At 40.1% G+C, this 26,506-nt stretch overlaps 1 protein-coding gene and 1 pseudogene across 6 annotated transcripts in view; one reads left to right on the top strand and one right to left on the bottom strand.

Annotated features, from left to right (window-relative positions):
- The window catches only part of fhit (fragile histidine triad diadenosine triphosphatase), a 232,453-nt gene that overhangs the window by 48,536 nt on the left and 157,411 nt on the right, over positions 1 to 26,506 (top strand). The gene's annotated exons all lie outside the window — the stretch shown is intronic.
- Positions 14,633 to 16,452, bottom strand: LOC124057117 (annotated as a pseudogene).

Raw genomic sequence — 26,506 nt, 5'->3', positions numbered from 1 at the left:
TAATTAAAAAGCAGACTAAAAGGGTAATGTTCCATCAGTGTCCCCCTGAGGCTTCACCCTTCATTTCACTGCAAAATACAGACCTGGAATTAACACACAAATACAGTATATTTGCATTCATAAAGCCTTGCAGTTCAGAGAGATAAACATTGATCTCATCTTGGGACTGGTACAACAGGAAAGGTTGTAAAATCTAGTGAGCTCATTTTCTGAGCAATATGTATTCAGCATTACTATGACAAGATATTTGTTACATCGTATGATATCTTGCTCTAAAAGGAGGGGGAGGAGGGGGAGGTTATTCTGTTAGCTTTGGCAGTAAGTGAGTACATGTCTACAAAATGTGTCATGAGAGAACAGCCTCGTGCACAGTTGTGCACTGTATTTTCTGTATTTTGTGAGCACGCTGACAAGCCTGTAGCTCCACAGAGGTAAAATGGCTGTGGACTGTTGGACAGTCTGTCCTCAGTGAACTTCTGAGAGAAAGACTGGAGCCAAGGCAGCATTTCTCTTTCTTACTGTACAGAAGGAAAGCGATTCAGCATTAGATTTCTGAAGAAGGTGCAAAGAGTTATGGATACATGACTTTTATTATTCAGGAATTTATTTATAGTACAAGTAGAAATAAATATGCATTCAAATAACCAGAGGAAAAAAAAAGACAAAATGTGTTCATTATAAATTGTTCTTGACTAAGGCTTGTTTACCAAACCTCAACTAAATAAACACCAACTGTATAAAAGTATTTTTAAAAATAACTATATACTGTGAAAGGTGAGAAATGTTCAAACGAAAATGAGTTGAATAAAATAAACAGCAGCTAATGAACATGTCTTTGGCGAAAAGCTTCAAAGACCAGCTAAACTAGTGAACATGGTTACACAGAGTAGCTCTTTTTTCTTCTGTTTTGAATTACCTCTCAGTACCATTTAGATCTGCCGGTGTGTGTGTGTGTGTGAAGTTGCCCAGGGCAGTCTGCATCATAGACGAGCTCTGTGAGGAGGCTGTAATCATGACCTTTCTGAAGAGGGTTCTACTTAGTTGTAGTTTGGATTTTGGAGAGCTCTTAAGCCCTGATCAGAATCAGAATCAGAATTCCTTTATTAATCCCTGGAGGGAAATTCTGATGTGAGCTAAAGACTTTTTGTGACACTTACATGGAGCTAATTTCCTGCCAAACAACAACAACAACAATAAATAAATACATACTGTAAATAAATAAATTACATATGCCCTAAGTTTCATTAACACAGCGCATACATACATATTTGTGACACACCATCCTCAATTGTCTGTGACATTAGTAACCAAAAGGGTAACAACTATTTAAAAAAACAAATAAATTAAAATAAAAAACTCACAGATGGGGAAAAATGAACTGACATTCAAGTAAGACAGAGGAAGTGTGTAGCAGCGAGTGACTTCTCTCTGTGTTGTTAGTGCTGTAGTGATTTGTTTGTACTGTGGTGCAGGTGAATTGCCTATAAATGCTGTGAAACAAGTCTCAAGACAGCTGATTTTGAATTCCGCTCTGTGACTGGATTTCACTAAAAATGGTGATGAGTGTCATCCTGCATCGCATTTTTGTCTTGAGGGAAAAATTCTACCGCAAAGCTCCATCTGAGCTCCTGGCACAGGGAAGACAGACACTGTTATACTTAATGTGTGCTGCTCAGTGGCAAAAACAAGTATGCTGATACCTTGCTTAAGGTGACATTGTGTAATTTGCATGCCTCCACGCTGGAAATAGCTAGCTAGATAATTCATTCTTGTGAAACTAAATGGCTGGCATCATGATGGATGGCTGCTGGTGAATGTAGTGCAACCACTCAGGAACTATTCATCAGATTTCTGGAGATGAATTTCATTTACAGAGAAAAATGATGGTCCTTCAATGGTTCTTTGCTATGGGTGGGGAGCTATATAGAACCCACTGCCATAAAAAGAACCCTGTACAGTTCTTTTGAGGTTTTTTATATGTTCTTCAGCTTAGTTTAATTCAGGTGAGGATGAAATCTAATTAAAACAGAAGCTACATTGAAATACAGTGTTAACACATTCAAGCAGTGGTTCTCAACCTTTTTGCCCCTAAGGCTTTCCTTTGTCTAAGGAAATATTCCTGGTCTCCCACTGGAGACATGCCTGTCATTGTAGCTCCATCTGTACAGTGCAGCCAGCCCAGCTTGTTCTGTTTGATCTCAGAAAAGCATAAAAGTATTTCAAAAACTGCTTTTTACCATTTTATTAGCCTTCAGAGGTTAATCTTTACTTAAATTTGCTTTGATGGCAAGAATATGAGAGGGATGGCCATTTTATTTTAGATATTTAGGTACCTACTTTAAATTATTATCAGGTACATGGAAGAAAAATAGAACAGGGTCTGAAATGAGCACCCAAATGAAAATATTGGAAGGGGTTAGTGCCAACAACAGCAACGTGTCTTATCACTGCCAGCAGTGACTGAATAGATATGTTATCGGCACTTTGATTCACCACACCTATCTCATAACGTTACATCTTCTCCACTCCAACTGGTAGTTGTTTGCTGTGATGGTAACTTGTACCTCAGTTCAACAAATGTTTTTGAGGTACGTGGAAACATTCCTCAAAACATAACAGGAACATATGTTCAGTCAACTTGAATACTCATGGCCAACCATTTAGAGTAAATGTGACATCTTCAGAAAGTTCACAAGTTTGAACTTCTTGTTATCAAGTGACATTGTGATGGTGACTGATAATTGATTGTGGTAATGATGATCACAGGTAGAGTTAAATGAAATATTGTTTGGTTTGCATGCAGCAGAATGAGATCTACCTGAGGTCAATGATACCAGATATAGGTGGTGGAGATCTAGGTTGTGCTGTAAACACTCAGAGCTGTCACTTGCAGTTTAAATCCTGCCGCAGGAGAAATGATTGGAGAATGAGAAAAACGTATAAGAGGGTGATTGGCTGTACTCTTTGAAGTGTTTATATACTACCAAAAAGACATTCCTTTCATGATTAAGAGCCAGTGAGGCACTTTTTAGTAGGATTTAACACATTTTTTGCTGAAGCAATACAGTGCTATATGGTACCTCTAATGGTTCTATAAAATAACATTTGATAATGATGCTATACACCATTTAAAGATAGGTTCTCTATTGTACCAAAAGAGGTTCCCCTATGAATATGAGCCAAAGAACAACTTTTAGTGCTTTGTAGCACCATATTGACCAAGGTTTTGGTGAGAAGCTCATCTACTTCACTACATACCCACCCACAAACAAGCAATGACAGTGATCAAATGAGCAAGTCAGGGATGTCAACACTGAATTTCTTTTGTGTCAGATATTTCAAGACTTTTATTACAAACATTTTGAAAAAAATATTGTTTTCTGAACCTCAGTGGCGTGAACTAGAAGAGAGCCTGTATGTACTGACTGTTTCCCATGCTCTTTGTCATATGGAATAAATATGCACACCCTGAACTCTGGTGGCAGCTGCTAACATGCTTATTTTACTCTGTGCCTGTTGGATGTGTAAGCAATTGTTTGTGTTTGTCCGCTTTACTTAATGAGGCAAAACCACTCTGTCATTGTATGCATTTAAAGCAAAAGTTTCCATCTATCACTGTACCAAAATCGCATCACACTGGCAAAGAGCAAGCATTTTTATCTTTGATTTTTTTCCATCACTCTGTGTACTACACATACATATTTGTAATGACAATGAAAGCTCCTTGACCTTGACCAGTTCATCGCACTCCATTTTGAAGCATTTACTGCGTGTCTAAATGTGTTATTGTGTGAAGAAAACCTACATGTCTAAATGATTTAAAATCAATGTAGGGGTGATGTAGTCCAAGCTGAATCTTTAGCGTTTTGCTTGGTACTGAAGTGGATGAGCTTCACAATAAAAACTATTCTCAACATGGAATTAAATAGCATCTAAAATACTGTAAAAAAGTTAGTTCAGACCAGACTGGACAAGGGAAGCAGACAGCAGCATTTCATCCAGCAATTTGTAATTATAAGGCGAACACTGTTGTGGTCAAACAGTGTTGAATGTGGTTCAGTGCTGTTTAACATAATTTCAGACATAACATAGTTTCACTGATTTTAAACATGAAACTGTTTTATTTAGTCCATCCATTTTCTTTCGCTCTTCCGGGTGGACCTCAAGACGTTTCCAGGCCAGCCGAGTGACATAGTCCCTCCAGCATGTCCTGGGTCTTCCTCAGGACCTCCTCCTGGTGGGGCATGTCCGAAACACCTCCCCAGGGAGGCGTCCAAGAGGCATCCGAAACAGATGTCTGAGCCACCTGAACTGGCTCCTCTCGATGTGGAGGAGCAGCAGCTCTACTCCGAACTCCTCCTGGGTGACAGAGCTCCTTACCCTATCTCTAAGGGAGCGCCCCGCCACCCTGCGGAGGAAGCTCATTTTGGCCACTAGTATCCGAGATCTCGTTCTTTCGGTCATGACCCAAAGTTAATGACCATAGGTGAGGGTGGGAATGTAAATTGACTGGTAAATGGAGATCCTTGCCTTTAAGCTCAGCTCCTTCTTCACCACGACGGACCGATACATCGACCACATTACTGCTGTTGCTGCACTGATCCCATCTTCCCTCACTCGTGAACAAGACACCAAGATACTTAAACTCCCCCACTTGAGGCAAGAGCTCTCCTCCACCCTGGAGGGGGCAAACCCCCTTTTTATGGTTGAGAACCATGGCCTCAGACTTGGAGGTGCTGATTCTCATCCCAGCTACTTCATACTCGGCTGCAAACCTCCCAGTGCACGCTGAAGGTCCTGGCTCGAAGAAGCCAACAAGACAGCATCATTAGCAAAAAGCAGAGATGAAATCCTGTGCTTCCCAAACTGGACACCCTCTGTCCTCGGGCTGAACAGGACCGGTGACATAGTGCAGCCCTGCCGGAGGCTAACATGCACTGGGAACAGGTCTGACTTCCTGCTGGCGATACGAACCAAACTCCTGCTCTGGGAGTAGAGACCGCACGACCCTTAGCAAAGAGCCCCAGACCCCATACTGCTGGAGCACTTCCCATAGAATGCCACAGGGAACACGGTCGAATGCTTTCTCCAAGTCCACAAAACACATGTGGACTGGTTGGGCAAACTCCCATGAACCCTCAAGCAACCTACGGAGGGTATAGAGCTGGTCCAGTGTTCCACGACCAGGGCAAAAATCGCATTGTTCCTCCTGAATCCGAGGTTCGACTATTGGCCGAATTTTCTCTCCAATACCGTGGAATAGACTTTCCCAGGAAGGCTGAGGAGTGTGATCCCTCTATAGTTGGAGCACACCCTCCAGTCCTCCTTCTTAAAAATAGGAACCACCATCCCAGTCTGCCAATCCAGGGGCACTGTCCCCGACTGACACACGATGCTGCAGGGGCATGTCAACCAAGATAGCCCCACAACATCCTTAAGGTACCCAGGATGGATCTCATCCAACCCCAGTGCTCTGCCACTGAGGAGCTTCCCAACTACCTCAGTGACTTCTTTCAGTTTACGGGTTTGCTGTGTGTGTGTGTGCACGTCACTTGGGTGGGTTAAATGCAGAGAACAAATTTCGTTGGAGTCAGTTCCCTCCAATGACAAAATATGTCACTTTAATCTTTATGTGGGCATTAAATTATTAATGGTATTATAACTAACAAATGACAAGGAACATGTATAAAGTACAGTTTATTCAGTAACTTTTACTGAAGGGCTGTTTCAAATATCAGGAACACACATTTAGGAACACAGTAAAAAATGTAAATGTAATGTAATGTAATGTAACAGAGTTTATAAACAAGTTATTTATGATAAATTGTTAGCACTGTTGTTTTGGTTTTGGGTTCGAGTCCGGGTCTGAGCCCTTCTGTGTGATGTTGGCATGTTCTTCCTGTGCCTGCATGGGTTTTGTCTGGGTACTCTGACTTCCTCCCTCAGTCCCAAAAACACTCACATTAGGTTAATTGTCTACTCTACATTCCCCCGAAGTGTGAGTGTGATTGTCTTTTTGTGTCAGTCCTGCAACTGACTGGTGACCAGTCCAGGGTGTACCCTGCCTTTTGCCCGTCAGCTGGGATAGGCTTCAGCCCCCCACGACCCTGCAGAAACAAAAAATGAGATAGATATTCCAGGTGCTGCAACAAAACTGTCTTTTGTTTTTCTGTAGAGGATGGTTTGGATGCAGCACAAATAAGGGTCATACTGGCATTGGTACTGGTATTGAATAAGGATCATACTGCCAGATAGTAGCACTGGCATCTGCGAGAGGTATAACCGATCATCCATGCTCTTTTGGTGCATCATGAAGACAGCATCTAGGTGTTGCTGACACATCAATTACTGACATCCTGGGGACATAGGGGCAATCAGCAAACAATTGTAATCCTACATCTTGCAGACACATTCAAATCTCACATCAGTAACATTACCCGGTCTGCAGATTTTCATCTACACAACATAAATTGTCTCTGTCCCTCCTTCACCGAACACACCACTTCTATCCTTGTCCACAGCCTCGTCACCTCCCATATTGATTATTGCAATTCCCTCCTCTTTGACCTCCCTCACAAATCCCTCCATAAGCTTCAACTGGTCCAGAACTCAGCTGCTTGTATCATCACCAAAACTCCCTCATTCCACCACATCACCCCCATCCTTCATCGGCTCCCAGTTAAATTCAGAATAGAAGTCAAAATTGTCCTTTCTTACATTCAAGGCCATCCACAACATCGCCATCTCATCCCGCTCCCTCAGATCCTCTTCCTCCATCCACCTCACTGTGCCCTCTGTCCGCCTCAGCATCATGGGGAGCAAAGCAGCTGAAAGTTCTGCTCCCCAACTCTGGAACTCACTCACTCTGGACATCCGTAACGTTGACTTTCTCCCTCGGTTCAAATTCAAACTCAAAACTCACCTCTTCAAATTAGCATACTCCCTCTAACTACATTGTCCCATCTTACACTGTATCTTGGTCTTATCTGTTGTCTTTGTATTTGTTTTATCTTTGTCTTATTTGTTTTTGTCTTGTAATTCTGTGCACGACTCAGAAAAAAGGACCCAAAAGCACAACTTTGGATCAGGACTTGATCCAGAGTCCTGAGAAACAACTGTGAGAAACAGTGAGAAATGTAGTGGTTTCTCGCAGGATTTAATGGGGCAGTACAAGGTTGGTACATGATAAGGCAGTCAGAACAGGGAAACAAATCCAATGCTAGGCAAAGACAGAACAATTACCAAACAAAAATCTAACAAGCTGGATAGCCAAAACGCTAGGGAGAATGCTGGAACGTATGACCGTATGGTACATGACAAACTGGCAGGCAACACTGGGAGAACACAGGTATAGATAGACACTAGGGAATAGGACACAGATGGGATTAATCAGAATCACAGTGGTGGGAAAAGACAAAGGCAGGAGGTGTACAGCCCTTGGCAGAAATACTCTGAGATACAGTGGGAGCTATATAAACTCTCCTGAGGTGAGGTAGTCCTCAATGAACAGGAATAAATGGAGCGAAATGGCTAAAATAGTTATTTACACCTATATCTAGAAAACAAAAAGTCAAAATTTTGTTTTAGTTTTTGCCAGCATAGTATTGATTATGTATCAGAATTGAAAAGAAAAAATACGAATGCCCATTCATTTTTCTTACAGGAGAGACAGTTTTTGCCTCACAAAATGCCAGCATATTGCTAATGGATGCTGATTGCTTGGTTAAAGAATTACAACTAACAACGTTACATTACCGAAAGCTAACTTCAGTTATCATATATTTTGTGTTATAGTCCTTACGTATTTTTCTAATGATAGCTACAGCAAATGCTAAAAGCGTGGTTAAAACAAAGCAAAAACTTGCTACTTGATTGATGTTTGAAATCAAAATAGTGAACCTGTGTGTAATGCAAATGCAAATACTTAAATAATAATACAGAAAGGTACAAAAAAGCCATGAAATTCTAAACTAATGGAACTGAAATTTTATTATGCCATAAAAGTTACATTTTGGGGCTACAGCTCCATTAGTCCCTCTTCAATTTGGACTGCTTTGCTAGCGCCCCCTACAGTGGGAGTTGCTTTCATATTAGCAATTATTTGGTTGTGACTGGTGAACTATTTCCGGTTATTTTGGAAGTGACATGATGTAAACAAAGAATTGATTTGCTGAATTAACTACTGTCAAATGAATTATGTACATGAATTATCTCAGGAAAAAAAACACTTTTAACATAGTCATTAAAAAAAAAACAAAATCTGCTCACTCAACATCTTGCTTGTGTAATAGAACAGGAAGTGTAAAACAGCAAACAATACAACAAGTAATAAAACCAAATTAAAACCAGAAACACAGTCCACCTGGAGAGTGTGTCATGTCTGTTATCACAAATCAAAACACTATTGTCCATTTTTCAAAACATAGCCGTTTACTATTCAAAACATACAATTGTATACTTGAAACCTTTTAAATAGGTAATTGGTATTCTTTTAGTTTCACTTCAATTTTTATTTTTTTCTCACAAATGTATTTTTCATTTCCATTGTTGCTGGATGGTAATACAGTGTAGCATTAACAAATTTCTGGACAATTATTGTGCACATTTACTTTTGATTGATTGCTGGAGCTTTTTGAAAATTGAATTCAACTTGAATGTAACTTTAATGGACTAGTTATTTATGTTTGTCTGATGTGTATTGGCTGTTAAATTCTAGCCCTCCACAGTAACAAGTTATGGTTAAAATCAACCTGAGAAGCAGTTATTTTTGAAACACAAACAAAAGTCAGTGTTTCACAAGTTTCACACTTTGATGTTGCAAGTTCATGATGCATTCCATCCTCAAATGTCAGCACCCAAAATTTCTGACTTTGACACTTCTCTATAGTGCTGTAAAAACACTTCCAGAGAATAATATACACATAGAAGCTGATTTTTCTGGTAAACTGAAATTGAACACAGTCATGTGGAAAATCACAAAATGTGCAAAATCATTGGTATAGTCCTTCACAGTAACATATAGTTGTAGCTGACTGTTGCATTTGACCAACTATGACCAAAATAATCACAGATTATACATCTTTCTTGGTGATATTATTTAACAATCCAGCTGATATGCCTTGCAGACTTTCAGTGGTGCCTGTTAATCTTCACTCAGTGGATTTAATGTTGATGACAGGGATATATTTGTCTCACCCTGGGGTCCCTATGCCATGACATGTCAACCCAAGTTTTGTTCCATTGCTCTCTGAAAAGTGTTTCCAGTTCCCCAGGGCTGAGAGATTGCTCAGTTATCGTCAGGAGAAGAATATTTTAGTCTGGCATTCAACATGTCATGGCAGTTATCCAGCGGGATGCTCGCAAGCCTGTTGGAAAGAGACAGTCCAAATATTCAAGGTCGAGTTGAAAGGTTGAGAGATGGACAAGATAAACCACTGAAGATGTATGGCCAACACATTAGTATTTTTTAAGAAGAAGAAGAAGAATCAACTTTTATTGGCAGTATATATATATTTTTACATACACACATACTGAATTTTACTTCTGCATTTATCCCATCCTTAGTTGAACACACACATGCAACACCCAGAGCAAATTACATGCAATGAAACACACACAGGAGCAGTGGGCAGCATCAAGCGCCCGGGGAGCATATTGGGGGGTTAAGTGCCTTGCTCAAGAGCACATCAGCCGGTTAATGAAGGGGGGGGGAGCATTTTATCGCATTAATCACTCCACCACACCCAGATTTTTCCTGCCCGTCCGGTGGGGGAATCGAACCGGTGACCCTCCAATCACAAGCCGCTTCTCCAACCTCTAGGCCACGGCTGCCCCCGTTAATCATTTTATACCACATTACTTTGTACACACTGAACTGAAAAGGGAGCTGTATTATCCATTTTGTCCTGTATGGGCAGGGTTTGTGTTCTGGTAGTGTAATAAAGTGAATACTGCTTAGAAAGGCTTTTGAGGCAAGAGCCTGGCTGGGCCATTAAATAAACACTGGGCAGTGAGTGTTAGGACCACACCATCGAAAGATAACCTGTTCTCTGTCTTGACCTGCACTCTTTTTCTCTTTACTAGTACTGGCCAGCTTTATTAATATCAAATGTTGTTTTCTCAAACCACATACATACAGAACAGTGCTTGTTGAAATCCTAGTAACAGAGTGAAAAAGAACCACGCTTTGCTTAAAGTGCATATAAATATACAGCCAAGAGGCCATGTTTAGTGACATTTATGTCTTTACATACCCATGTATTCACAATCATGGAAATAGTGCTGAAGTGGAAAAAAGAAAAGACTTGTAATCTGCTACTGCTACTGGGTAACTATTAATTCTACTTAATTCTAAGAAACATCAATTGCAACTTTGGGAAACTACTCTTAATTGCAAATGCAAATGTATTTCAAATTCTAGATGAACTGTTCTTCTAACACTTTTGTCCAAAGTGAATTATTTATTTGGTGCAAAACATTCATAATACCCAGAAGATGACTTTGATGGCACCAACATAAACCCTGATAAATTTGGGTATCATGCACTATAGAGACAAAAGTACTGGGGCACCTGATCATTACACCAAGAGGGACTTTGATGACACTGAATTTAAAATATGTAGACATTAATATGGAGTTGGTCCTGCCTTTGCAACCATAAAAGCTTCCAATCTTCTGGAAAGGCTTTCCACATCATATTGGAGCCTATCTGTGGGAATTTTTGCTCATTCATGCGGTAGATCATTTTTGAAATCAGGCACTGATGTTGGATGCAAAGACCCAGATCACAATCTCTGTTCCAGTTCATCTTGATAGGGTTGTGGTCAGGGCTCTGTGCAGACCAGTTAAGTTCTTCCACATCAAACACATGCAACCATGTCTTTATGGACCTTGCTTTGACCCTGGGGCACCGTCTGGAATAGAAAAGAGCCTTCCCCAGACTGAAGTTGGAAGTATAGCATTGTCCTGAATTCAGTTGTAAAGAGCTGTGTCTGTATACTTTTGTCTATATAGTGTATATCATGAAGATGATAACTTCAGTAATTGTTGTATTGTGTGCGGTCCATAAAGTATAAATACTATTTATCTATTTATTTTTGTTGAATCCCTGATGCTACTTGTCAGGATACCTATAAGATGCTTGAAAAAATTTTAGCCAAGATTAGCTGTAATTAGCATGGTAACATGCCAAATGTTAAATAACATCAATTACCAAATACCAGTTACTTCAATATAATCACTTGCTTTGAGCTGACTCAAAAAGCTTTTGGCAAGTTGTCTTTGGACCCACAATGCAATACACACTACGCAGAAACAGTGGAAATAAAGTAATACAGTTTTTAATGTTCACAGTCAAGTTCTACAAAGCTGGCAGGGATTTCTGAAGTGGCAATCCAAGGATGGAGAGGCAGGAATTTCTTGAGGGGGAGCCTACTGAGAGCATGGAGAAAGTGGTCCTAAGCTGGACTTCAGAGGCTGGTAGATCCAGGAAGCTATCTAGGAATTGGGCATGTTCAAGAGGAGACGAATGGAGACAGGGCCTGACACACATGGAAACAGGAATTCTCATGGAGCAGAATACAAACCACACGTGCTTGAGTTGTATTACCATGGAAAGTAGCTGTATGATCTGGAAGGGAGGAGATGAATGAACCAGTACTTGCAGATGCAGCTAGAGATTGGTGGAGTGAATTGTCAGGAAGACAACCTAGGTAACCATGTGCACCTTCAGATACACTTGTAAAACACACAAGAACAGGGGAAGAAGGCAAATGGGGACAGACAAAAACAAGAGGTAGGGGAAACAGATATAAACACTAAGGAACTAATGGAAAACTAAATAACGTGACAAAAAGTACATTAATCTATTTGCCCTTCTTCTCCCATCTGTGTCCACTGTGTCCCAAAGTATCTCAGAGGCAGCCCCCATAATTATGACCCCATAGACAAAAAGATGAATGTGCTGAAACAATAGATTGAACACATTTGATCTGGTAAAACTGAGAAAATAATTTGAAACCTGGTAAACTTACATTATTAAAAAATGTAAACATATACTGACTTTACACTATATTTAATCTTAATTTAATATTTAATCTTAACACATCAAAACATCCATAACTATTACAGCATGTATCACAGAAAAGCACACTAAAAACTACAAGCACCAATATGTACATATGCAGCCACAGGCATAGTCATAATCCAATGCGTTTTAACATTATTTGGGTGTGAGATTTTAAAACTCACCTAATCTGTGTCTCTTAGCAGCACATTTCTTAAATGCCACTAAAGGCACAACTCAGCGAGGATTGAATTGCCTGTCACCTTTAATAAAACAACTCCAAATCCCTCAGTGAAAACGCCACAATGAAGTCTGACAGACCTTGTGTTACCCTCTTAATACAGGCTACTGTGCCCTTGAATCCTGACATAGATATTGATATTCACTGGGCTTGTTTATGCAGATTTAATGAGATACAACAGCAAACCATATTTAACAGGGTCCCCTCCATTGGTCTGCATTACTTGTGAGCTTTCATTTGAGCCATAAATTGATGACTCCAGTTTGATAGGAACTGAACTGGCCTTATTCATGTCAGAGCTAAGGGATAGTGAGTATAAGCGAACAAAGTAGTAAATGAGGTGATAACAAGCATAATTTATACTGATGTTGTGCTATAAACTATTTATGGGTTGTGTTAGTGATTGTCAGATTTATATTGCTATCCAAGCTATAAAAAAAAAAAAACCTTCTAAGGTGAAAGTCAGAAACAAACAAGAACACATTACAAGCTGTAGTCCCAAGCCAGCGTATTGTTTGTCTTGCGTCCTGTGAAGAGGCTTAGGTTCATTTAATTTCATTTCATTTCTCCTCTAATTGTCAGTTCAATAATGGGATCTTGTCTGGATAGCATGTTTTTTGACCACTCTCAGAAGACTAGTTTGAAGGTTTGTTGGGGTTTTGAACATTCACCCTTCCCAAAGGATCACTGTGGGAATGCATTAGAGGACTTTTGTTCATTTTAACATTTCTCAAATACCATCTAAAAGCTCACTGTTCACTTTGATGAGATGAGATTCAAATGACCTTGGAGAGCATTTGCTGTCTTAATGAACTGCATTGGTATTCACCCATGGCACGGCTTAGCCAGATTGATCTGTAGTGGTTTCCCTTGTTTTTTCCCACTAAGATTTACACATTTCAGCAAGGGCTTTCCAAGGCTGCTGCATGAGGAGATGGACTTTGAAGTGAGGCTGTATCTTACAGTGAGAGCAGCTGGAGCTATAGTCTTCTCACATGTCTATCACTAACCCTTTCATCCTCCTGGGCACCAGTCTTCAGCCCACCTGGGAGCCCTGGAAGCCCATGCCTGTTAGAAACTGTGATCTGTGCACTTTTCCCTGTGTTTCATGCCCTCCTTTTTGGTTTGCATTCAAGTTACATCAGCTTCCATTATGAGTTAGGGAATTATATATTTGTGCAAAACACCCTGGTTGTCTTAAAACCATCTCAAGATACCTGATGTTTGACTGAATTCCTGCCAGGATCAGTTGCATGCTAAGATTATTACTATATGAATCACTGTTGTTGTGTGGCAACAGTGCAAACCACCGCACCGCCATGCCATCCATCAATTTTCAAATTTTTAAATCAATCTCTTACAAGTCTAACTTTAAAGACGCAAAATAGGTATGGCTAGCTAGCGAAAATGCAGACTGTAATAAATGTGTGTCCACTCATGAATGGACAGGGGAACCTCTGATGCTAACAAGAACTACTTTTTGTATTGATGAAGCATTAGGGATGGGGTTATGCTAAGTATGACTCCAGTGCATCATCAAGCCACCATTTTGACCTTCCCAGAAAATCCTGAATCTAATACTGTGCAAAAACTGTTGGACCAGTGTAATTCCATAATTCATTTATGATGTAGTTCACATTCATTTCACATGTTTTGCAACTATTTTCTGACATATTTAATGTATTTTGAAAGAAATCTTGGAATTTGCTTTACACGGACTTTAAAGCGTAACCAAACCCCAGAGTCTTTGCATTAGTGAATTAGAAATTCAAAAATGCTTCTAGAACATGGAAAAAAGTATTAACATAGGCAAGGCTGGCAGAGGAGGCTAAGACATGCCGTCATTGCTTGACATATACAGTCAGTGTTTGTGTCCACCTCTCACCCACTCTTTGTATTTTTCCATAGGCATATTTATTTGTGTTTGTGTATTTGCGCTTAAATTTCTTTTCCATTTGCAACAGATGCTCTTGTGGTCACCATTTGGGAGAAAATCACAGTATTGCAGTAGTGTAGAAATCTTGTGCTGCAAAAATTTATTGAACTTGAGCCTAAGAAGAATCAGGAGTCATCAGTGCGAAATGCTGCATGTGATGGCACCCAGTTCTGACCAGTTCTGAGATATTCCAAAAGTAGTCTTTTATACAATTGTGAGAGAGTGCTCAAAATAATTATAGCCGCCTTCCGAAAAAAACCAAAAAAACCAAAATGGACAATAAGGAAGGGGCTGAGCATCTACTCCACCGATGAAATCACCAAAACAGGACAGAACAGTCAAGATTTGCACAGTGAGTGTCCAGTCATTTACTGTTGTCAAGGCCTTGGTATCAGCCAACTCTCCAGCTGTCCCTGGAAGAGATGCCAGGGTGTCGGCATGACCCAAGTAAGCCTTTACTCTAAAAGGAGAAAGAGAGAGAAATAAAAATAATTCCCTTATAATCCTTTCATCTAAAAGGAGAAAAGAGTGACAAGTAAAAAGAATTCCCTTACAGTCATGACACTAAGTTGTCTCTCTGCTGCAATGAGGTAGCAAAGGTAACGGTACACTAAGAGCCCTGAAAAAGATAATATCAAAACCCAATATTGCTTCTTGACAGTAGCTTAGTGTGTGAATACACTGAGATTATATTGCATTAGCTCATGTCTATTGAATATGGTAAGTCAAAAAAACAAACCCAAAAAAAAAAAAAAAAAAAACCCAACAGGCATTTATTTATATATTTGCTCAAACATTCTGTATATGTATAATGCACCTAGTTTACCCATCTGTACTTGTATGGTTTTAATACCATTATCCTTTATAGTTATCCATTCAATTCAATTTCAATTCAGTTTTATTTAAAGTGCCAATTCATAACACAGTTATCTCAAGACACTTTACAGGTGTGTAAACAAAAAAAAGAAAAAACAACCAAAAAGAAGAGAATCAGAGAAAAACAGGTCCCAGGGCAAAACCCCACGCAACAGTGGCGAGGAAAAACTTCCTTTTAACAGGCAGAAACCTCAAGCAGAACCAGACTCAGTATAGACGGCCTTCTGCTGTGACCGCCTGGGAGGGAGAGGGGCGAGAGGAGAGATAGGGAGATGGAGAGAAAAAGGAGAGAGAGAGAGAGAGAGACAGGGAGGATAGAGAGAACAATGCAGAGCAGGAGCAGCAGGATCCAGGCAGGGCCATGGAGAGGGTTCTGGATCCAGCAGCACTATCAGTGCAGTAGGCAGGGCCATAGAGGGCAATCTAAACCTATAGCAGCATAACTAGGGGTTGGTCTAACTATAGGCTTCGTCAAAAGGAGGGTTTTAAATCTACTCTTAAACATAGGATGTCTGCCGTCCAAACTGAGGCTGGTAACTGTTTCCACAGAAGAGGAGCTTGATAACTGAAGGCCCTGGCTCCATATTTAGAGATTCATGGTATTACCAGTAAGTCTGAATCTAAGGAACGCAGCACCCTAGAGGGCTAATACGATTCAATGAGATCAGTGAAATATGATGGTGCCAGACCATGCACGGCTTTGTAGGTTAGGAGGAGAATCTTAAAATTCTACTGGAAGCCAATGTAGAGAGGCCAGCACAGGTGAAATGTGGTCACGCCTCTTAGTTTTAGTCAGTACACGAGCTGCAGAGTTCTGAATGAGCTGCTGTCCTGAGGGACTTTTTAGGACATCCTGACAAAAGAGAGTTACAGTAATCCAGCCTAGAGGTAACAAAAGTATGAATGAGCTTCTCAGCAGCATCTAAGGAAAGGACATGCCTGATTTTTGCAATGTTATGAAGGTGGAAATATGCAGTCCTCGAAATTTGCTTTATGTGAGTGTTGAAAGGCAAGTCCTGATCAAAGCTAACACCCAGGTTCTTTGCAATGGTGCTAGAGGCAGGAGCTAGTCCATTATGAAAAGCTATATCATTAGCTTAAGATTGTCTAAAGAGTTTTGGACCAACTAGTAGAACCTCAGTTTTGTCTGAGTTCAACAGAAGAAAGTTGTGGGTCATCCAGGACTTAATATCTGCAACACAAGATTACAGTTGTAAGTTGTGTTCGCTGAGTGCTTTCATCTGGCTTCATTGATAAATACAGTTGGATGTCGTCAGCATAACAGTGAAAATTTATAGAGTGCTTTCTTATCACATTGCCTAGTGGGAGCATATAGATTGTGAATAGGATCAGGCCAAGCACAGAACCTTGTTCAACACCATGGCTAACCTTAGTGTGCATGGACGAATTGTGATTTACATGTACAAAGTGATGTCTGTCTGATAGATAGGACTTGAACCAGCTTAAAGCAGTTCCATTTATACCAATTTGATTTTCTAGTCTCTGTAAAAGAATCTGGTGGTCAACAGTATCAAATGCAGCACAGGTCCAGAAAGACAAGTACTGAAACACAGCCCTGGTCAGAGGCCAATTAACAGGTCGTTGGTGACTTTTACTAGTGCGATCTCTGTGCTGTGATGTTCCCTAAAACCTGACTGAAAGACTTCGAATAGGTCGTTATTATGGAGATAGTCGCACAGCTTACTGGCGATGACTTTCTCCAAAATTTTTGAAGTGAAGACCAGGTTGGAGATAGGCCTATAGCTTGCTAAAACTCCTGGATCAAGAGTGGGCTTTTTTAGCCCAGGTTTGATTACAGGAACTTTAAACCTCTGTGGGACATAGCCTGATGCCAGGGACAAATTAATAATGTCTAGTAAGGAGGTTCCAAGTAAAGGGAACACTTCCTTAAGTAACCCAGTAGGAATAGGATCTAAGAGACAGGTTGTTGATTTAGAGGAGGAAACGATAGAAGCCAATTGTTGATGGTTGATAGGAAGAAATGAGTCCAGGTATGTATCTGACTTAGTGGTTATCTCTAATGCGGCTGCATTGACAGACAAATTTGTGGTAGGTGATGCTAGGAGGTCTTGAATGTTATCTCTAATGGTTACAATTTTTTCATTAAAGAAGTTCATGAAATCACTGCTACTGAGATGTGGAGGAATGGATTTCTCAATAGAGTTATGACTCTGGGTCAGCCTGGTTACAGTGCTGAATAGAAACCTGGGGCAGTTCTTATTTTCTTCTATGAGTGATGAGTAATAATTGGCTCTGGCTGTACAGAGTGCTGCCTTGCATGTTTTTAGACTATCTTGCCAGGCCTGATAGAATTCATCCTTTTTTGTTGAAAGCCATTTCTTTTCTATGTGTCGTGATATTTGCTTTAACTTGCGTGTTTCCTGGGTGTAGCATGGAGCAGAGCTTCTTCTAGTTATATTCTTTTTAGATAGAGGCGCAATTCATCTAATAAATAATCATTGTTTTGGGGTACATAAAATTATTCCCTTTTTTCACAAATGTCAAGGAGGGTATGGCTGATGCAGAGAGCTGAACCCCAATGCAGAGTCAACAAGGGCTGTCCAAAACAGTCCAAGGTCCAAAACAATAGTCTTTAATCCAAATCGAAAGAACTCAAAACAGGCACATACTGTGGCACAAGGATCAACAAGAAACTGTGGCAAAAAAGTCATGGCATGGCAAGCAATTCCAGAACATGAAGACAAAACAACAACCTGACAAAGAGTGACGGGGAAGACGAGCACTAAATAAACAACATAACGAGAGACAGGTGAAGCACATTAAGGGAGAAGAAAGCAATCATGATAAACCAAAGCAAAGCTACATAAGAAAGGGACACACATGGGAAGTGACGCTTTCAATACAAAAACAGGACATGACAAAAACTTAGAACCTAATAGATGGAAACACATGACAAGATAAACATGAAACAAGGCACATGGACTAAAAACCAAAAGACAAAGCATAACCTAAACATAAGGTGTGACAACAAAGCATGAATTAAAAACTAAAACTGACCATTAGGGCGAAACTGTAGTGCTGTGGTTAGCAGCACTGTCACCTAACAGCAAGAGGGTTCCAGGTCTGGATCCTTCTGTGTGGAGTTTGCATTCTCTCTGTGCCTGCATGGGTTTTGTCTGGGTACTTCAGCTTCCTCCCACAGCCGCAAAAACATGTACATTAGGCCAACTGGCAACTCTACATTGCCCCTAAATATGAGTGTGCAAGTGTGTGTGATTCTGTGGTGTCTTAGAGCCGAGGCTCCTGGCCACATAGAACAAAAACTCAAAAAAGTTTTAGCAGTGTTCAATTGTTCAAGAAAATCTTCTTCTTTAACAAAATCTTCGACAAGAGTCAGAAGTTTGAGCAGCAAGTCTTTAATATTGACAAAAAAGGAGAATAGTTCAATATGCACATTAGGTACACATGAAGGGCTTTGACTAGAATGGCTGGCGTCTTTTGCTTTTGTACTTTTGGGATTTGAACTTATCCATGTCTATTGTCCATCCCCTAAGCACTACATCAGTCTTCACTCATTACACCATTAGGTATTTTTCCAACCTGAGTTTTTTAAAAAGAAGAATCGCTTTATTGGCAGTATATATATTTTTACATATACACACTGAATTTGTCTTCTGCATTTAACCCATCCTTAGTTGAACACACATGCAACACCCAGCAAATTACATGCAGTGAAACACACAGGAGCTGTGGGCTGCAACTAGTTAGCTAGGGGCATTCCATATGTCCTATTTCACATTCTGTTTAATTGTTCCTCAATTTCTAGGTCATTTTTGGGGTTTTTCACTTTTATTTTTAATAATTTTAAAGACAAATTACACCAATATTTCTCTTTCTCAGGCCCATTTTCCAATTTAGCCTAAGTTATTAGTGAGGACATCAGACACCATTATTTCTTGGCTTTTGCTTGTGATATTTTTTTATTTACACAGAAGTTATAGTGAGGTTACATAGACAGAGAGCGCACAAGTTCTTTCACTGCTGTACCTTCTTAATTTTGCTTTCTTAAATCCCAATACAGCACGACTACTTCAAGTTGTCACAAGGCATTGCATGCTACATTTAGCACATCACACACACTGTCAGAAAATTATACCACAATTGTCTTTGGTGTCAGCCCTGTGATTGTCTGGTGACCAGTCCAGGGTATACCCCACTCCACGTCGCCTGTTAATCATCTGTTTAGAATGGAATGTTTATAGGGAAACTTAGGTGAGTAATCATGTGGATGTTCTTTGACACACCACCACCCACTTAAACTTTGCAGACCTATCTGTGGGTAATGAAACACTGTTAGTGTTTAAGTATAATATACATGCTCTGGTCTTTCAGCTAAGATCATTCAGAAAGCAATCTTTTGAGTCACATCTACAAGTACATAAGACCAGCTGTTATAGGCAAATCTTATTCAGAAGATTAATGCACTAAATAATGGCATTTAGTGCAAATACACTGATCAGCCACAACATTATGACTGAAACTGACAGTTGAAGTGAACAACTTTGATTATCTTGTTTCAGTGGCACCTGGCAGTGGGTGGTACATATTAGGCAGCAAGTGAACATTTTATCACTGAAGTTGATATGTAGGAAGCAGAAAAAAATGGCCAAACGCAAAGATTTTAGTGACTTTGACTTTAATTTTCAAAGCTCACTGTTGGATGTGGGGAGAGAAAGCTGCCCCGTATTGTCTGATCCAATAAAAGGGCCATTATAGCCATTTAGCCATTAGCCATTTTAGCTGAAAAACCTCTTCCTGGTTATGGCAGAAAGATGTCAGAACACACAGTGCACCACAGTTTTTTGTGCATGGGGTTGTGAAGTCGCAGACTGGTCAGAGTGGCCCAGCCAGAGCCCAGACTTGAATCCCATTCAGCATCTCTGGAGAGATCTGAAAATGGCTAAGCACCGACGCTCAACATCCAACATGTTGGAGCCGATGTAAACAACTTGTCCTTTAGAATGCAAAAGAATGTTACATGTAATGTAACATGTAATGAAATGTCTTTACTGGAGAGATAGTCTGTGTATGGGGTGCTGTGTGTGTGGCTGTGCCTTGTTCATGAGGCTGGCTGCAGAGGGAAGAAACTGTTCTTGTGGCGTGAGGTTTTGGTTTTGATGGATTACAGCCTCCTATCAGAGGGGAGTGGCTCAAAGAGTCCATACCCAGGGGTAAGAGGTGAGTTTCCCAGCCTCACGTGCTGCTTCCTGTCAGACAGGAAGTCTGCAGGTGGAGTCTTGGTACATTCAGCTGAGAAAGCTTGTTCTATAGCACAGCCAGGATGATTGTGTTGAAAGACTGAAGAGCTAATGCATGGAAATAGGATCCTACTGTAAGTTCTTAGATAGTCTAGGTGCTGGAAGATAAAGTGGAGGGCCATATTCACAGCACTGTCTGCAGACCTGTAGGCTCTGTAGGTGAACTGCAGGGGATCCATGAAGGGGTATGAGAGGGTCTTGAGGTGGGACAAAACAAGGCACTTAAAAGACTCCATGACCATAGAGGTCAGGGCGACGAGAATGTAAACATTAAGTCCTGTGGTCTTGGTTTTTTGGGGACAGGGATTATAGTGGAGATCTTGAACCAGGCTGGCATGTGGCATGTCTCCATTGATGTGTTAAAGATGTCCATGAATTCTGGAGACAGCTGATTGGCACAGCACTTCAAGGAGGATGAAAAAACGGAGTCCACCCCAGGTGCTTTGTGGGGGCTCTGTCTCTTACAAAGTCTGCTGACGTCTCTTTCCAAGATGGTGAAAGACTGTGTGTTGGAGGGGGAGATGATCTCTGGAGTGGGAAACTATGGAGAGTCAGTGGTGGAACAGGTGAAGGTGATGGGCTGGAGCTGTTGTCAGAGTGTGTCATAGGAGATTGGTACAGGAGTGTCCCATTATCTTTCAAATTTACAGTAATGCTGCATTATTGTTTTGTTTTTTGTAGATATAGTAAGTTCACCGTTGAAGAGTAATTGCAGTGTATATAAGTATATAACTAGCAGCAGAGAGTATATATAAATAAAACATATAGATATATAAAGGGAAAAGAAGGTCATTAATCAGAAGAGAGTAGCTCCCACTACAATTCAAATCTACACATCTTGAAACAGAAAACTAGACAGCTGGAAAGAAAATCACATTCCAGCCAATGTGTAGAAGACCGTCAAACCTGAAGAAATAGTTTATTAATTTATGAAAAATAACTTCGCAGCACCAGAAGGGCGTATTACTCTGCATTAATAGAAAGGAACAAGAACAATCCTAGATTCCTCTTTAATGCCGTAGCCAGGCTGAAACAAAAACCATAGTGCTGTTGAGCCATGCATCTCTCCCGACTCTCAGCAGTGATGATTTCTTAACTTTCTTCATTGATAAGATTGTGAACATCAGAGGAGAATTGGCAGTAATACTCCACTAAATACAGTTTCTCTTATAGCAACCTCCACACCTCAAGCATATTTGGACAGTTTCTGACCAGTGCTGTCTTTGCTGTAGGGAGTTCTAAAACCAAACTGGAAATCCTCAAATAAGCTATTATTATGGAATGTGTTCATTGCTGGCAGTCCTCCAAAGTGGAACTGATTCATGTACGCAGCTAAATAGGATCTTTCAAACATCCCTGGGGAGGGCTTCCCCAGTAATATTTGCGATAATGTATTTCATGTCCAATGTATTTGTTTACAGCCAGATGTTACAGAGTGGGCATGTTAGGACTGTGGCAGGAGTTCTGAGTTCCCCTTCAACACGGAACTTACCAATTAATTCAACCGACATTTCTATTCTGTTTGACGCAGAGTGTAGTACAAAGCTCATATCAGACATATCAATGTCAACATGCCGATTCTCTTATGATTGTCAGTCCACCCAAAACGCCAGGCTGTTTGATGTGTGCTGTATCCAATCCAATTTTGATATATGTTTTTATGTGGGCTGTGTATGCATATGTGATTCTGAAATTCATGTCAAAAGGACAGCAAGCAGGGACAGCAGATATATAAAACATCAAAATTTCAAAGTTTCACGTTTGTCTCATGTCTTTGCTGAACAAATTTAATATGAATGTGAGATGACATCTAAACTCTTCCTGGTACTGATTAAGAGAGATGTAGCGACTGTTGGGATTTCAGGCCATGTCCTGAGATTAACAACAGTATGTCGCCAGTGACCTGAAGCCAGGGTTATATGACCCTTTGTTTGAATGAGCGCCAAAACCTTACTCTTCATACCTAGATGTAAGGCTTAGTTTAAATTCAAACTCTGGTCCCTCATTGGGCAAGAGCAACCGTTGTCGTGACAGTGAGAGGTACCCCAGGGTTTCCTTGGTGTCCCGGTTGCCAAAAGGGAGCACCCAATCAAGCTTGGTTATTTCATTCTCTTTTATTTTTTACATTTAGGCCACAAGTTTTTAACTTGCCGGTAGAGCGACAAAAACCCTTTCATTTAGGCCTAATTAACCTGTAATTGATTAGCATTTGTACTCTCTTCGAAAATTAATGTAACTTTATGTTATTTTTGTTAGCCGATGTCTATATAAATAGACTTAACTATGTCATAAATTGACTATGTTAATTTTTGCACACACAATATAATTCTCACTAAGACTGTACACTGCTGTGCCAATGCCAAACCTTGGGTCACTAAGGACTTCAAGGCACTGCTGAACAGAAGGAAGGCTGCCTTCAGAAGCAGTGACAAGGAGGAGATTGGCAAAGGCAAAGAACATTACAGGAGGACGCTGGAGAATACACTTGCTCAGAACAACATGGGAGAGTTGTGGAGTGGTATGAGAGCCATCACCACAGCCATGGAAAAAAGATTGACCAGGTGATGAAAGGAGACCTGAATGAAGCCAATAAGTTAAAGCTGTTTTTTAACAGGTTTGATGAAGTGATTTCTGCCCACTCTACACCTAATTTCTGGTAGGACTCTCCCCCCACTGGACCCTCATCTCTGTCATATCTTTCCAGCCCCCACTACCAGCTTTGGCAGACTGGATGTGGGCCGCCAGGTGATGACCAGGCGTCTGTAATACTTTCTGAGCAGTTCAAGTTTCTTCTGCGTAATAGCAAAAGTGCCAAGAGTGGCGGAAGCTTGGTTGGTGTAGTGGTAGTACTCCTCCCGCAGGGCCTGGCAGAGCACTGAGTAGCGATCTCTGGTTTCCGGTGGCACAGTCTCCATGAAGACATGAACGCTTCTGAAGGTGGCCTTCCAGATCAAGCGGACTTTCTCATGGGCAGACGCATGGGATAGATCCAGGGCCCGGTTTTTCAAAAGGTTTAATCCGGATAAGATTGATCGGAATTTTTTTTTTATTATTATTATTTTTTTTTTTTGCTATCCATGATCACGTAATCCATTTTACTTTTGAGCTGGTTTTTCAAAGCAACATCGAATTGGATCAATCTGATCCAGATAGAAACTTTTCAGGATCATCAAATCACTCACTAACCAGCACTCAAATAGGATAGGAAATCACAATGTAGAACTATAGACTCCTGCATTCTGCCAGAACGAGCAAACGGGATGTGTAACAAGGGACACAATAGTTAGACACTATTTGTAATTTGGATTTGTTTTGGATTTCAAAAACCAGTGATGCCATTGCCATTGCTTTGTTATTCTGTTTTATCATTGCATGCATCACTAAAAATTAATCTAAAAACAAAACAAAAATATATTTGATTGTGATAAATACAGATTAATTAATGATAGAATGAAATATATTATTTGTGGTCAATATTGACAGCTGTTTGGGGGATTATTTTATGATGCCAAACTCTTTCTACTTTGCTGTAGGCCTATACTGAAAGGCTGAATACTAATCACTGTAGCCTGATGGATGAACAAATAAAATTAAAACCTTATGAATAAATAGTATATCTTGTAGGCTATACTGCATGATCCAAATATAGTGTTATTTGATACAATTTTAAAGTTTCATTATATTTTGTCCACACTGAATCCACCCTTCTGATGGGATCAGTATAATCCAGAGTTTTTGGATCAAAGTGATCCCAATCCTACTAAAAGGTTTTTAAAAAGGGGAGATATGGGGCCCTTCTTGTTTATGAGACACCCCCATAGCTATGTGGAGCAGTGCAGGTGTGTACTGGTCAAGTATGATCAAGTCGGACATCTCAGTAGGGGCTGCCGCCTCTTGACTAACTGTCCTCAGATCAGTGGGTGCGGCTTGAACTGTCTGCCGAGCACCCTCAAGCTCCCAATGTAAGGTAGCTTCCCATGCTTGGGATGCCTGTAGTTCAGCCCGCAGCTTGTCCTCCATGGAATCCGTGGATTGAGTATTAACAGTTTCTTTTCGGACAAGGGCTGCATCTGGGTCAGAGTTTGAATTTAAACTAAACCTCAAACCGAGGTGTGAAGAACGAGGTTTTGGTGCTCATTCAAACAAAGGGTTGTAAAAATCTGTCTTCAAGCTTCTCGGAAGTTTGAAAAGAACATTTGAACCTGAAAGCTGAAATTTCAGTTTTGAAAATAAATAAATAAATTAAAATAAAATAAAAATACAACATCGTACTGGGGTTAAAAATATGTGTAGGAAGTATTTTTCAGTTTAAATATAATTTCATTCAGCTCTGAAATTCTTTTGAATAAATTATCTATTTTCAGTTTTCACTTTCTCACTGTCTCACAATAACACAAACTAACTAATCGATTGAGACAGGGATACTCCAGCAACTCCTGTGTCCTGCTCAGTAAAATTACCTATTAATTTTAATTAGTGAATCTAGGCACACATGAAATGAAAGTAGAGTTAAATATCTGGATTGGAAAGAAAGCTGAACCTTTTACCCTATTAGTCACAACAGAATGGAAATTATTTCATGGTTGAAATAAGAAAGAATTGTCTTGGTTTTTGTTTGCATCTATAGGTCCATGTCTTCCTCATTACATGAGAGTTTTTTTTTCCAATCACTGCACTTGTTTGATCACATTACCCTTAAACTCCTTTTATTAGTCCCCAGATATCTCCCTATCTCTTTCTGCGTATAATACTTATTCTTGCTGCAAGACTTGATAAGTGTGCCTCAGTGATATACTGTTCACTCTAGACCTCCCATCAGAAAATTGAATCTAAATAAGATTTCCTTTTCACCACAAGAGGCCCATTTGTGTTGTGTATGATATACATGAGCAAGCTACATTGCAAAGATGTTGTTGTAGATGTAATCCTTTAATTACAAGGCAGGTTATGCTACTCTCTATCTCTGCAAGTTTCTCTTACTCCTCAGAATACCCTGCTACCAGACAGCTTCATCGGTTATTTCCTTCCCAGAGAAATGAAGAGATTGCAGATAGGAGGTCTGTCCTCTTTCTTGGCTAAATCAAATTTGTGCAGATGTGATTAAATCCCCTTTCAGTGGTCAGCCTTTCATTATCTAAACAGACACTCAGCTACCTCACATGGTAGACAGGTGAAATGATGAGGATTTATTTACTCTTAATTGATTTTACATTGACCTCAGGTAGTAAGTGTGATCTTTTGCAAACAGGCCAAAGCTGTGGTCTAACAAGCTCTTACTGGATTGCAATGGATTGTTTAATGTCTTATCAATACCAAACAAGAGCTGACCTCTACCTGATTGGCTGCTACCCTGAACCCTGCTGTGACTGGTCTTCTTCAACAGTGTCTTGAAGACTGCAGTCATTCATTGTACGACCATGTTAAAAAATTTGTCTTTATTAGGATTACAGTGTATTAAGCATTGACATAAAAACAACATGTCTCCATTTCCTACTACTATCCTAAAGTAAAGCCAGAATACCCCAGATATGAGTGCTACCATCTAATGACTTCATTGGAAACCCAGGAATGTGTAGGCTCGAATTTCCGCCCATACACCTGCCTGAACCAATCGCAGACTGCACTGAGCGGTCAATCATGACGTTTCACCCCTTTTTATAACATCAAATAACTAATTAAAACCACACTTATCTTAACTAAGCTTCACTTCTCTTTTGAGGAACTCTCATGTTGTCCACCTTGGTACAAACAAAAACCTTTTTTTTAACTATTTCATGTTTCCCCAGACAAGCTCTTATTATTTTGGATACAAAGACCATTTCTGTAGCACAAGCATCAAGACAAACACATTTAAACTAGATTTAAGGATATAAATGGCAAAGTCATTGTTTTTCATTTTAAAAAGAGATCATTGGAGTCTTAGAAGCATTGTTTTATGGGCCACTATGGGGTGTGTGGCCAGAGGTACTAAGGCTTTTGCATAATACAAGTATGACTGATTAAATATTCTGGTCGATTTACTGAGCATCAAACTATTGTCATTGGTCATTTTTCTGTGGAAAATCAATAAAGAGCGCGTTCCATCAAAA

This window comes from Scatophagus argus, chromosome 3 (assembly GCF_020382885.2).
Source record: "Scatophagus argus isolate fScaArg1 chromosome 3, fScaArg1.pri, whole genome shotgun sequence".
Lineage (NCBI taxonomy): Eukaryota > Metazoa > Chordata > Actinopteri > Scatophagidae > Scatophagus > Scatophagus argus.
Note: the sequence above shows the minus strand (reverse complement) of the source record. Positions and strands in the feature narration are given on the sequence as shown.